This window comes from Saimiri boliviensis, chromosome 8, assembly GCF_048565385.1.
Source record: "Saimiri boliviensis isolate mSaiBol1 chromosome 8, mSaiBol1.pri, whole genome shotgun sequence".
Classification (NCBI taxonomy): Eukaryota; Metazoa; Chordata; class Mammalia; order Primates; family Cebidae; genus Saimiri; species Saimiri boliviensis.
The window spans coordinates 15770908-15782291 of NC_133456.1; the positions used below are offsets into that span (position 1 = coordinate 15770908).

General features: G+C 37.2%; 1 protein-coding gene across 3 annotated transcripts in view; it reads right to left on the reverse strand.

Moving 5' to 3' along the window:
- Positions 1–8835, reverse strand: part of CCR9 (C-C motif chemokine receptor 9) — a 46457-nt gene extending 37622 nt beyond the window's left edge. The window contains exons 1-2 of one of the 3 annotated variants that reach the window (XM_074403991.1): positions 8587–8835; positions 118–3708 (exon numbers count right to left, since the gene is read on the reverse strand). The gene's annotated coding sequence lies outside the window, so the exon portion shown is untranslated. Of the gene's footprint in view, positions 1–117; positions 6968–8586 lie in introns of those variants that run through there. The other 2 variants (XM_010336995.3, XM_010336996.3) reach the window with 2 other exon arrangements.
- Between the last annotated feature and the right edge of the window lie 2549 nt (positions 8836–11384).

Here is an 11384-nt window from a genome sequence, read left to right on the forward strand (position 1 = left end):
CCACTGTTATATTTTCAAAGAACTGTTGGTGACATGAAAAAGCCCTCATAATATATGAAATGAAGAGGGTAGGGTATTTTACACATTCATTTATTTATCCAAACTTAATTATCCCACCTTTGCTTTTCCAGGCATAGTTCTGTGAATACAGCTGTTGAATCAGGCAGGCTTGCCCTTGTAGAGCTGACAGCATGATGGACATGAAACTTTCCTGGGAGAAGCAGCGCCAAAATGTTACAGGTTTTCTTTTCAAAAGAGTAGCGGTTTTTAATTTTTTTGTCTTCATGTTTACGTTATTTCAAAATATTCTATATTAAGCATGTATTACTTTTTTTATAGATTCACTGAGTTATGATTTAGCACACAATAAACTACACGTTTAAAGTATGCAATTGGATAAATCTTGCTGAGTACACACTGGAGAAATCTTTACTACAATGAAGGCAGTGAACATATCCATCACCCCAAGTGTCCTTGAACCCACTCTTAATTCCTTCCTCCCACCTCCCCGTCTCCTCACCACATTCAACCACTGATCTTTGGTTTGCATTTCTCGAATTTTGTTTCTAGAATTGAAATACATAAAAAATACTCTTTTGTCTGGCTTCTTTCGCTCAGCATCATTTTGAGATGTATTCACGTTGTTGTGAGTACCAACAGTTGTTCCCTATTACTGTGGAATAGTATTCAATTACATGGCCTATACCAGTTTGTTATCCATTCATTGGTTTGCAGACATTTTGGTTGCCTCTGATTTTTGGTTATTACAGACGATGCTGTTATAAATGCTCAAGTATTTGCATGAACATATATTTTTTTCTTTCTTGGGTAAACACCTAGGAGTGAAATGGCTGGGTCATATGATAACTCTATGTTTAACTTTTTGAGGAACTGTCAAACTGTTTTCGAATGACTATATACATTTCTACCAGGAGTGTATGAATTCATCATTCCCTCTCTTTTAAAATTACATGAGAAATAAATGAATACCTCCTGTTGTAAAAAGAAAATCCAAAAGCTTCAGAAATATATAGAGTAAGAAAAGTGAACATTCCCTTTTATTCCATCCCTTTCCTAGTTCCTCATATATATTTATCACTAAAAGTTTGGTATGTGTTCATCTTTTCTTTGCTAGAGTGTGTGTATGTGTGTGCACATGCATGTGTTTGCATGTGGAAGCATGTATGTGTGTGTGAGATTCTGTAAGCTCTGTTGTTATAACTCTGGCTTCACTCACTGAATAATGAAGCTTGAAGGTCATTCCTCATCGGTACATGTAGACCGCAGTCTTTTGAATTGTTGCTGAGTATCCTACTTCAATAGGCAGGGGGAGAGGTGTTTTTCAATGTGGTTGGAATTCTATTTACCCTTCCTATGAAAGAGGCAGGTCTCTTCAACATTTTCTATACATGTGACCATTGGAGAAGCTCCTTCTTCTCTGCAGGAAACGCTGCCTGTCAGGAAGGATTGCATTTCTTTCTGTGGATCTGGATCTCCTGGGAGCTGCACAGGCATGGTTACCTTTCTGGCGAGTGAAAGAACAGTCAGAGGAAATGTAATGGATGGCCACAGGGTGTGACAGCTCTGCCATCACATTAGGTTTATGCTTGCCTCACATTCCTCAGAGCAGAATTGCCTTTCCAGGCCCACCATGTGTTCTTGTACTTGGTGGTGAGGAAGCTCACTCTAAGTGTGGTCATTCTGAGAAAGGCAAAAGGGCTTCAACTCTTCAACTTTCAGCTTTGGAAATGAGTAAAATTGTGAGTCTCTTAACATATCAGAAAATTTACCACATTGGCTGAATGTAGTGAGAAAACCTACTCCCTTGTTTAAAACAGACAATAATGAAACTCATACTTGGTCAACTAAACAGATTTTTACTGTCTCCTCATGTGTGTTTTTTTCTCTCTTATATTTTCTTTTAATAATTAATGATATTAGGACTACATTAAATGGTGCGTCTTTATCCCTCTTTCGGCAATAACCTGGGGCCTGATCATTTACACTTATTAATACATAAAATTAGGACTATATTATAATAAAGTTGCATATCCTGCACTGAACATTGCCATAAACATGTTTTCATGTCATTAAATATTAACCAAATATTAAATCCACATCTTAATTATTAATGACTTCATAATATTTGAGATATGGACATATCATAATTTATAACAGTTGCCCTGTAGTTGAAAGATTTTTACTAGTCAGTGAAGATTTTGAGTAGCAATGAGTGAAGAAAAGTTTTAAAAATTATTCATTATGACAAGTGGAAATTAGATTCTAACAGCAATATTAAAATTAAATCATGTATCACATCTTAAAATTTTGTTATCTTCCTATGATAATGCCTTCCTCATTATTTTGAACTAAATAGTCTACTCTTTTTTAACTCTTTACTCTCAGACTTTAATCTTCGGAAAATGTTTCACGAAACTTTTACTCTGTAATTTTATAGTAATTTGTAATTACACATTACCTGCTAGTCTCTGAAAAGACTGTTGGTTAAATGTCCACTTTGTTCAACCTGTCCACAGGGGGCTTGAACATCACAATCTGTCTCACACATAATGTCAAGCTGTGTGTCCTGTTAGAGATATCATGCACAACATTGCCCACAAAACTATCTGAAAATGCATTTCTTTAAAAAAGGACACTTTCCTGCTTAACAAAAAAAAAATTCTATGACACCTAAAATTAATAATCATTCTTTAATATCATTTAATAGTCATTTACTATTCAAATTCACTAAATGTTTCCCTAAACGTCCTTTCCAGCTTCTTTGTCCAAACCATGAACCAATCCTTGACCATATATTACACCTAGCTGTTATGTTCTCTCTCCATCTTTTAATCCAGCAGCCAGTGTCTTCATGGGTAGCTTCTTATTGCAGCCACTTGGCCAGTGGCCTATAGAGACCCCATCATGCTTGCCAGTGGTGTCATTTATCTTGTTCCTCTTTCCCTTGTATATCCTGGAAGTTACATCTACATGTTGATTAGACCCAAGTTAAACATCTTTGACTAGACTGTATCATGGGTGATGCTGTGACATCAGAATTCATGACCCCAAGAGATATGGAATAACTGGTTGTCCCACTATTCCTGATGCCAGGATCAACCTTTACATGAGTCTCATAATACTTTTCTCACTAGAAGCCAAAGCAGCCAGAACTGAGTTTGATTGCGCAATTCTGTTTTTCTCCTGAAGACCAGAATCACATCATCATATTGTTACTATGGCACCATACAGATGTCCAAGTCCCATCAACCACTCCCCTAATGTCCCCAGGCACATGTTAATAGTCCTTGCCTGGATCTATATTCTCATTAGGAATTGCAAGATTATGATTTTCTATCATACCTCTACATTTAGCTGTCATTCTTCAAGCTTTATGTTGTCAACTAGAGCTATTTGCTTACCTTGAAAGATAGTTCCTACCTGAAGGACATTAGATGCGCTTTTCTTTCAGTTGCATAATGTCGAAATAAGACATTGGTACGAGCTGCCTTGAATGAGTTTCTTCTGGCATTCTTCTTTTTGAGGATCATTATGGACTCATTATCAACTCATGAATACACATTCAATGGACATGTTTTTATTGAAATATTCTTGGGTCTCATAATATTCTCACCAAAAGCCAAAGCAGCCAGAACTGAGTTTGATTTAAAACAGTTTCAAAACAAGAGTAGCTCCAAAGATAACATTCTGGAAAGAGCAAAGGCAAGATAATCTAATAAATTACTGTCATTATTATTTATTTGTGTGCTCCCTCCACATCTTCAAGATACAGGAGAATTCCAGAAGTGTGTCTGAGGGAAGGCAGCAAGCCGTGCGAGTTCCCTGTGCTGGTTGTCAGTGATGTTTCGGCTGCAGCTGGCATAAACTCAGATTCAATGTCTAAAGCTAGTTGCTCAGCCCATAATTTAAGATGCTTCCAAGACTCCAAAGCCATTACTTATTTTTTCTTACTTGCTGCAAGTAAGCTTTTTTTCTTTCCCGCAAAACAGACTGTCGAACCAGGAGGTTCCTTCAGTAAGTCATTGTTTCCCTGAGAGGGCTGGTGGAAGAAGTGCTGAAGAGAACTGTGTTGTAAAAATCACTCCTGAGGAGGATGAATGAAGGAAATCCCATCTCCTCCACACCCTGCACAGTCCTGCAGGTTGCACTTTGATTTTGTCCTGTGTCATTCTTGGTCACTTCCCTGGGAAGCAGATCTGTTTGAAGGGAAGCCACTGTATCCCTTACCAGGTACATGGCCAAGGTTTGTTCCCCTCCAGCAGAGGCTGAAGGATTTGTCTAAGCTAGTCTGTTCCTTCCTGGCTGGTACAGATGGAGGATGCAGAGGCTACAATTAGTTTGTAAGTTTCTTCAAAGGAAGAGCAACATACATAGAACCAATTCACATAGCTTTAAGATTCAATTTACCTCCCAAGAGCAGAGACTATGTCTGTTTTCCTCATCATTGTGATGCCAGAGCCTAAGATGGTGCCTGACATATATATCAGGTGCTCAATACACATTTGACAAACAGATAAACCAACTGGATTACCAAAAGTCTGTAGTGGTCGTGTATGATTTTTATTTTCTCAGGAAAAATAAGCTTCATAAGAATGACAAAGATGAAGACCACCAGGTGGGGAATAAAATACTTTGACAACAACTCAGCACCTTAGGCAAGTCACTTTTTTGGATCTTGGTTTTTCATAGAACACATTCATAATAAATGATATAAATGTCCCTTACAGCTTTGGGCTTCTATAAATAGATTTCATTTTTAGGCAAGGGGTAAGTTCTTTTTATTTGTTTATGTTTATTTATTTATTTATTTATTTATTTTGAGATAGAGTCTTGCTCTGTCGCCCAGGCTGGAGTGCAGTGGTACAATATTGGCTCAGTGCAACCTCTGCTTCCCGAGTTCAAGCAATTCTCCTGCCTCACCCTCCCAAGTAGCTGGGACTACAGGTGCACGACACCAGCCTGGCTAATTTTTTGTATTTTAGTAGAGACAGGGTTTCACTGTGTTGCCAGGCTGGTCGCAAGCTCCTTAGCTCAGGCAATCCGTCCGTCTTGGCCTGCCAAAGTGCTGAGATTACAGGCGTGAGCCGCTGCACACGGCTAGTAAATTCTTCTAGTTAGTTACAGTAAGAGATGTTAAGTTACGAAGCCTAAGAAAGTGGTAGATCCATATCAGTTATGTGCTTTACTGCTAGTTTATGGTCTCAGCTATGCTTATCTGTGATTTTGCCCCTTGTGTTTGCAAATAAGCATGCACAAGAATGCAAACACACACACACATGCATGCACATCTTTGCAAATATAATGCCCTCATCAGCAAGGTCTACTTACTCATAGGACTTCTTTTAAGCATCCCCCGCCCCTCCTCAGCACACATTAAAGCTGTAGAAAATGGTTTTTATTGTAGACTACCAACCAGTTAGAAAAACCTTTCAGGAATAAAGCAGATATAAAGCTGGCTTCTGACTCAGAAAAAACACTCAACAAACCAAACAGCACCTCTGGGCTTCCTGGGGTTTTGCATTTTAATCACTGTTCTCGATTTTGCTCACAATCTCTTCTCTTTCAACATTAAAAATAAATCCTTTCTTGAACTTTTGCCCTCTGAAGTTTTGAACTGGAAGGGAGTTTTGGGTTTTTTTTTTTTTTTTTTCGTTTTGCTTATTTTCAGTCTTTCAAAATAACTATAATACCCACAGGCAGTCCCTGTACTGATATTAGGCAGGCTTGGAATAAATGCCACTCCTGGGCCCTCTCTAGTGTCCATTCCTGCCTCTCCTAAGCACATCCATACAAGGCCAGTGTACTTGGACCCTGTGCTGAATAGGGATACTTCATTTTCCCTTCTCTTCTCTCTAAAAATAATCCTAAATAAAAGACCCAGAGGAAAGATGCCCAAATGAGAGTCAAGCACAAACACATTGGCAATGGACTAAATCAGAAGTCAGTGGGAAGATTTCGGCAGAAAATCTCTCCTAGCAGCAGAAAAAAAAAATATATGTGATTTTAAAAATTATGATGGGAAAAGATGAAAATGGTCGACAATTCCATACTTATTACCTAAACTCCTTGGGCTGGGTTTTCTTGCTCAGCCAGCCCTTCAGGAGACGAGGTGAGAATGCAACCTCTTCCTACACTCCAAGGCTCCACCTGGAGCCTGTCCTGTCTTCATTGTTCGTTTTTCAAGATGACTCTGCACATTCCATGTGCTCTGTCACATGACGGTATCGTACTGAAGTATACGAGCCTGGTCTAATTATTTTGACAAAATCCAAATTAATAACTGATAAATTTCAGGCAAAGGAAAAGTCTGCCTTCCAAAGGGAATGCCACAATCATATTAGGAGAAAAGTAGACTTTTGACGTTTGCTGGTGTTACTATTTTCATCACTTACCAAAAGAAAAAAAAAGCACTTGTAAGATAAATGTCCATCCACCATCTGAATTACCCCAGGATTCCAAAATTCTTTCCTTTTTACTTCTGTTCTTCCCAACAACACACACACACACACATTCTTGCACATGCCTATACACACATACACCCCTATATAGACTCATAGGCACACCCTCTTTTCCTGGCATAATTTCTCAAAAAGAAAATTTCTTGCAAGTATACATTTTACTGATTGACTGTTTGATTGACTTATACATTTTATTGATTGACTGACTGATTGATTGATTGAGACAGGGTCTTGGCTCTGTCAACCAGGATGGAGTGCAATGGCGCAATCTCGGCTCACTGCAGCCTCTGCCTTCCAGGCTCAAACCATCCTCCCACCTCAGCCTCCCAAGAAATTACACATTTTAAAATCTACACGAAATCTTTCTTTTTCTCTCCCTTAAAATTACAATGGCTGGTCATCATACTGTGATCATTAGACACTATTAGAGTTGCATTCTACAATTCTATAATTGAGTGCAGTGATGCGATAATAGCTCTGTGCAGCCTCTAACTCCTGGTCTCAAGTGATCCTCCTTCCTCAGCCTCCCAAGTAGCTAGGACTACAGGCACAAGCCATGGTACCTGACTAATTAATGCTCTTCTATTTCAAATTTCTCAAATTATTTTTCAAAAATGAATTGAATTTCATTTCAGTTCTGTACATTATTAAGAATGCTATATATGGGCTGATCACTTGAGGTCAGGAGTTTGAGACCAGCCTGGACAACATGGTGAAAGCCCATCTCTACTAAAAATACAAAAATTAGCCAAAGGCAGTGGTGGGAACCTGTAATCCCAGCTACTCGGGAGGCTGAGGCAGAAGAATTGCTTGAACCTGGGAGGAGGAGGTTACAGTGAGCCAAGATCACGACACTGTATCCCAGCCTGAGTGACAGAGTGAGACTCTTAACTCAAATAAATAAATAAATAAATAAAAGCCATGTAATGTTTGTTCATTATTTTTTGTCATTTGAAAATAAGAAAACTACTCCATTGGTGTTTTTTGTTGGCGAAAGTACCAGCATAGGCCACATGCAGTGGCCTCCCAGCATTTCGGGAGGCCAAGGTAAGAGGATCAGTTGAGCCCAGAAGTTTGAAACTAGCATGGGCAAAATAACGAGACCCTGTCTCTACCACAACAACAACAACAACAAAACAGTCAGGTACCATGGCTTGTGCCTGTAGTCCTAGCTACTTGGGAGGCTGAGGAAGGAGGATCACTTGAGACCAGGAGTTAGAGGCAGCACGGAGCTATTATCGCATCACTGCATTCAAGCCTGGGAGAATCAGATGTCCTTCTGGTAGATATGAACGGAGTAGAGTATTTAGACCAGACTTTTAAGTTCATTATTGCATGAAAATTATCTCTGCGTAATAAATTTTAAAAAACAGGAAGAGATTAGTTCCTAATTCTGCCTCACATGTTGTATCATCAATGAGCACCATCCAGGAGAATAAAAATTTTGTATTTTGTTTTTAAATTATACTGTCAGAGCCATTTTTCTTTTACCTGTGAAATAATTTTTAGATGGATCAAAACTTCCAACTATGTCCCTATTTCTTGGAGAGCTTCCTAGAGGCCAGTGAGTTCACAGTTAGTGCATTAATCACAGTAAATAAAAAAAAAACTTCCTCTGAAAACCACAATTTACAACTGTAAGTGAACAAACACTGACTTCTGTGGCAAACATCTCATAACAACATTTGCATCCTCAAGTTCAAGTCAACAATTCTTAGAATTATGTTTTTAATATGACATTATAGGAAAACTCATTGTTCTTTTTAATTCAATTTTTTGGCAGTAAGATACAAGTTCAGATTTAACAAAGTTCTCTATCTTTCCCTTTTGGATCTAAACAAAGGCACTTTCAAAACAGTTATGTCTATAACTTCTTATTTTCTCAAGATTTCCATTTTTAAAAGCATTGGGGTTGCTCGTTTTTCATTTTTTAGTTTATACAGCATATGAGTACAGTTTACAAAATATGGTATGTGATTTTAACTTTAACAAACAAGAAAAAATATACTAAGGATATAATAAATTATTTCCATGTCGCCAGATAAAAACGTATGTATTATTCCACTCAGACCTGTCACTTTGACTGCTTCTCTGTCACAGTGCTTACCTCAGTATTCCTGTACACTAGTCCTCTAGATCTTCCCCTGACTTGGAGGTCATATTGAATGCCACTTGTAAATACTAGCTACAGTATTTATAAGTATAAGCCTTATCGAATTTTTCAGAGTAAGGAAGAGCAAAACAAAATAATCTTGTGAAGCATGAGGTGCTTTTTCTTGATAACACACCCTGACAGCTCTTAAAAAGAATTATGTATGGTAGCATTTATTTTTAGTCTACTTTTCATCTACTTATTTACTGTTCTTGGAAATCGATACAGATTAGACAGGATTTTTCTTCTTGAAAATTGAATGTGTAAAAGAGTTAGATCCCTGGAAAGGCTTTTTTAAAATTATCGTAAATTGATTTAATCCATTTCTTAAGAAAAGTGCAAAATTAGCAGACATTAAAACCAGCATTTCCTTTATTAAGTGATCATTATGATTAACCAACTTGAAAAATCATAAAACACTTTTTTTCTTTACATAGCAGAAATGAAAACCAAAACAAGTTATGGACTTGGGGTGATAATGATTTGTCAATATAGTTCATTAATTATAACACATGTACTACTCTGGTTAGAGATGTTGATAATGAGGTGGGGGGGGCGTATGTGGAGACAGAAAGTTTATGAGAAATCTCTGTACCTTCCTCTCAATTTTGTTTTGAACTCAAAACTTCTTCAAAGCATAAGATCTATTTTTAAAAATTGTCTTTTGGCCTATTTGTCCAACAACATCTCTAGCAGGTTTTAAAAAATGTTTACTTTATTTAAAATTAAGTTTTAGTCTATTAGGCAGTTTTGTCAATGTGATTAACTCCTAGGTTGGTATAATAGTCCAAAAAGTCAGGTGTGAGGAAAATATCCCTTTGATTTTTTAAAATTTAATTTAAAGTTCTGGGACGTGCACGTTTGTTACGTAGGTAAACGTGTGCCATGGTGGTTTGCTGCACTTATCAACCCATCACCTAGGTATTAAGCCTCACATGCATTAGCTATTTATCCTGCTCTCCCTGCTCCCACCCCCCAACAGGCCCCAGTGTGTGTTGTTCCCCTCATTATGTCCACATGTTCCCATTGCTCAACTCCCACTTTTAGTGAGAATACACAATGTTTGGTTTTCTGTTTCCATGTTAGTTTGCTGAGGATAACGGCTTCCAGCTCCATCTATATTCCTGTAAACGACATTATCTTGTTCCTCTCTATGGCTGAGTAGTATTCCATGATGTATATGTGCCACACTTTCTTTATCCAGTCTGTCATTGATGGGCATTTAGGTTGAGTCCATGTCTTTGTGTAAATAAGTATATGAAAGGTAGATTAAAAATAAATGCGATCATACTTAGCTCTTTTTAACAGTGTTAGGGTGTTATCAAGAAAAAGCAACTCATGCTTCACAAGATTATTTTGTGTTGCTCTTCCTTACTCTGAAAAACTCTGTGAGGCTTATATTTGTAAATACTGTAGCCAGAATGGGAATTTACTCTTCAATATGACCTCCAAAGTCAAGGGAAGATCTAGAGGACTACTGTACAGGAATACTGGGGTAAGCGTGGTGACTGAGAAGCAAAGTGACAGATCTGAGTGGAATAATACATACTTATGTTTTTACCTAGTGTCATGGAAATAATTTATTATATCATTAATTTTTTTTTTATCATTTGTTAAAGTTTAAAAAGTTTGTGAGTAGTGCTGCAATGAACACACACGTATGAATCTTTATAATAGAATGATTTATATTCCTTTGAGTATATACCTAGTAATGGAATTTCTGGGTCAAATGGTATTTCTGCCTCTAGGTCTCTGTCTGACTGGCATGAGATTGTATCTCATTGTGGTTTTGATTTGCATTTATCTAATGATCAGGGATGTTAAGCTTTTTTTTCATACATTTCTTGGCCACATAAATGTCTTCTTTTGAGACGTGCCTATTCATGTCTTTTGCCCACTTTTTAATGTTTTTTTTTTTCTTGTAAATGTAGATTTACACAAAAAAATGTAGATTTTTTTTCTTGTAGATTTTGGATATTAGACCTTTGTTAGATGGACAGATTAAAAAAATTTTCTTCCATTTTGTAGGTTGTCTGTTCACTCTGATGACAGTTTCTTTTGTTGTGCAGAAGCTCTTTAATTATATCCCATTTGTCAATTTTTGCCTTTGTTGCAATTGCTTTTGACATTTTCATCATGAAATCTTTGCTGTGCCTATGTCCTGAATGGTATTGCCCAGATTTTCTTCTAGAGTTGTTATAGTTGTGGGTTTTACACTTAAGTCTTTAATCCATTTTGAGTTAATTTTTGTATATATAAGAAAGGGGTTCAGTTTCAGTTTTCTGCATATGGCTAGCCAGTTTTCCCAGCACCATTTATTAAATAGTGAATTCTTTCCCCATTGCTTGTTTTTGTCAGGTTTGTCAAAGATCAGATGGTTGTAGATGTGTAGTCTTATTTCTGAGATCTCTGTTCTGTTCCATTGGTCTATGTATCTGGTTTTGTACCAGTACCATGCTGTTTTGGTTACTGTAGCCTTGTAGTATAGTTTGAAAGCGTCCAGCTTTGTTCTTTTTGCTTAGGATTGTCTTGGTTATATGCACTCTTTTTTGGTACTATATGAATTTAATTTTTTTTCTAATTATGTGAAGCACATCAATGGTAGTTTATTGGGAAGAGCACTGAATCTACAAATTACTTTGGACAGCACAGTCATTTTCACAAATTGATTCTTCCGATCCATAAGCATAGAATGTTTTTTTTCATTTGTTTGTGTCCTTGCTGACTTCCTTGAGCAATGGTTTGTAGTTCTC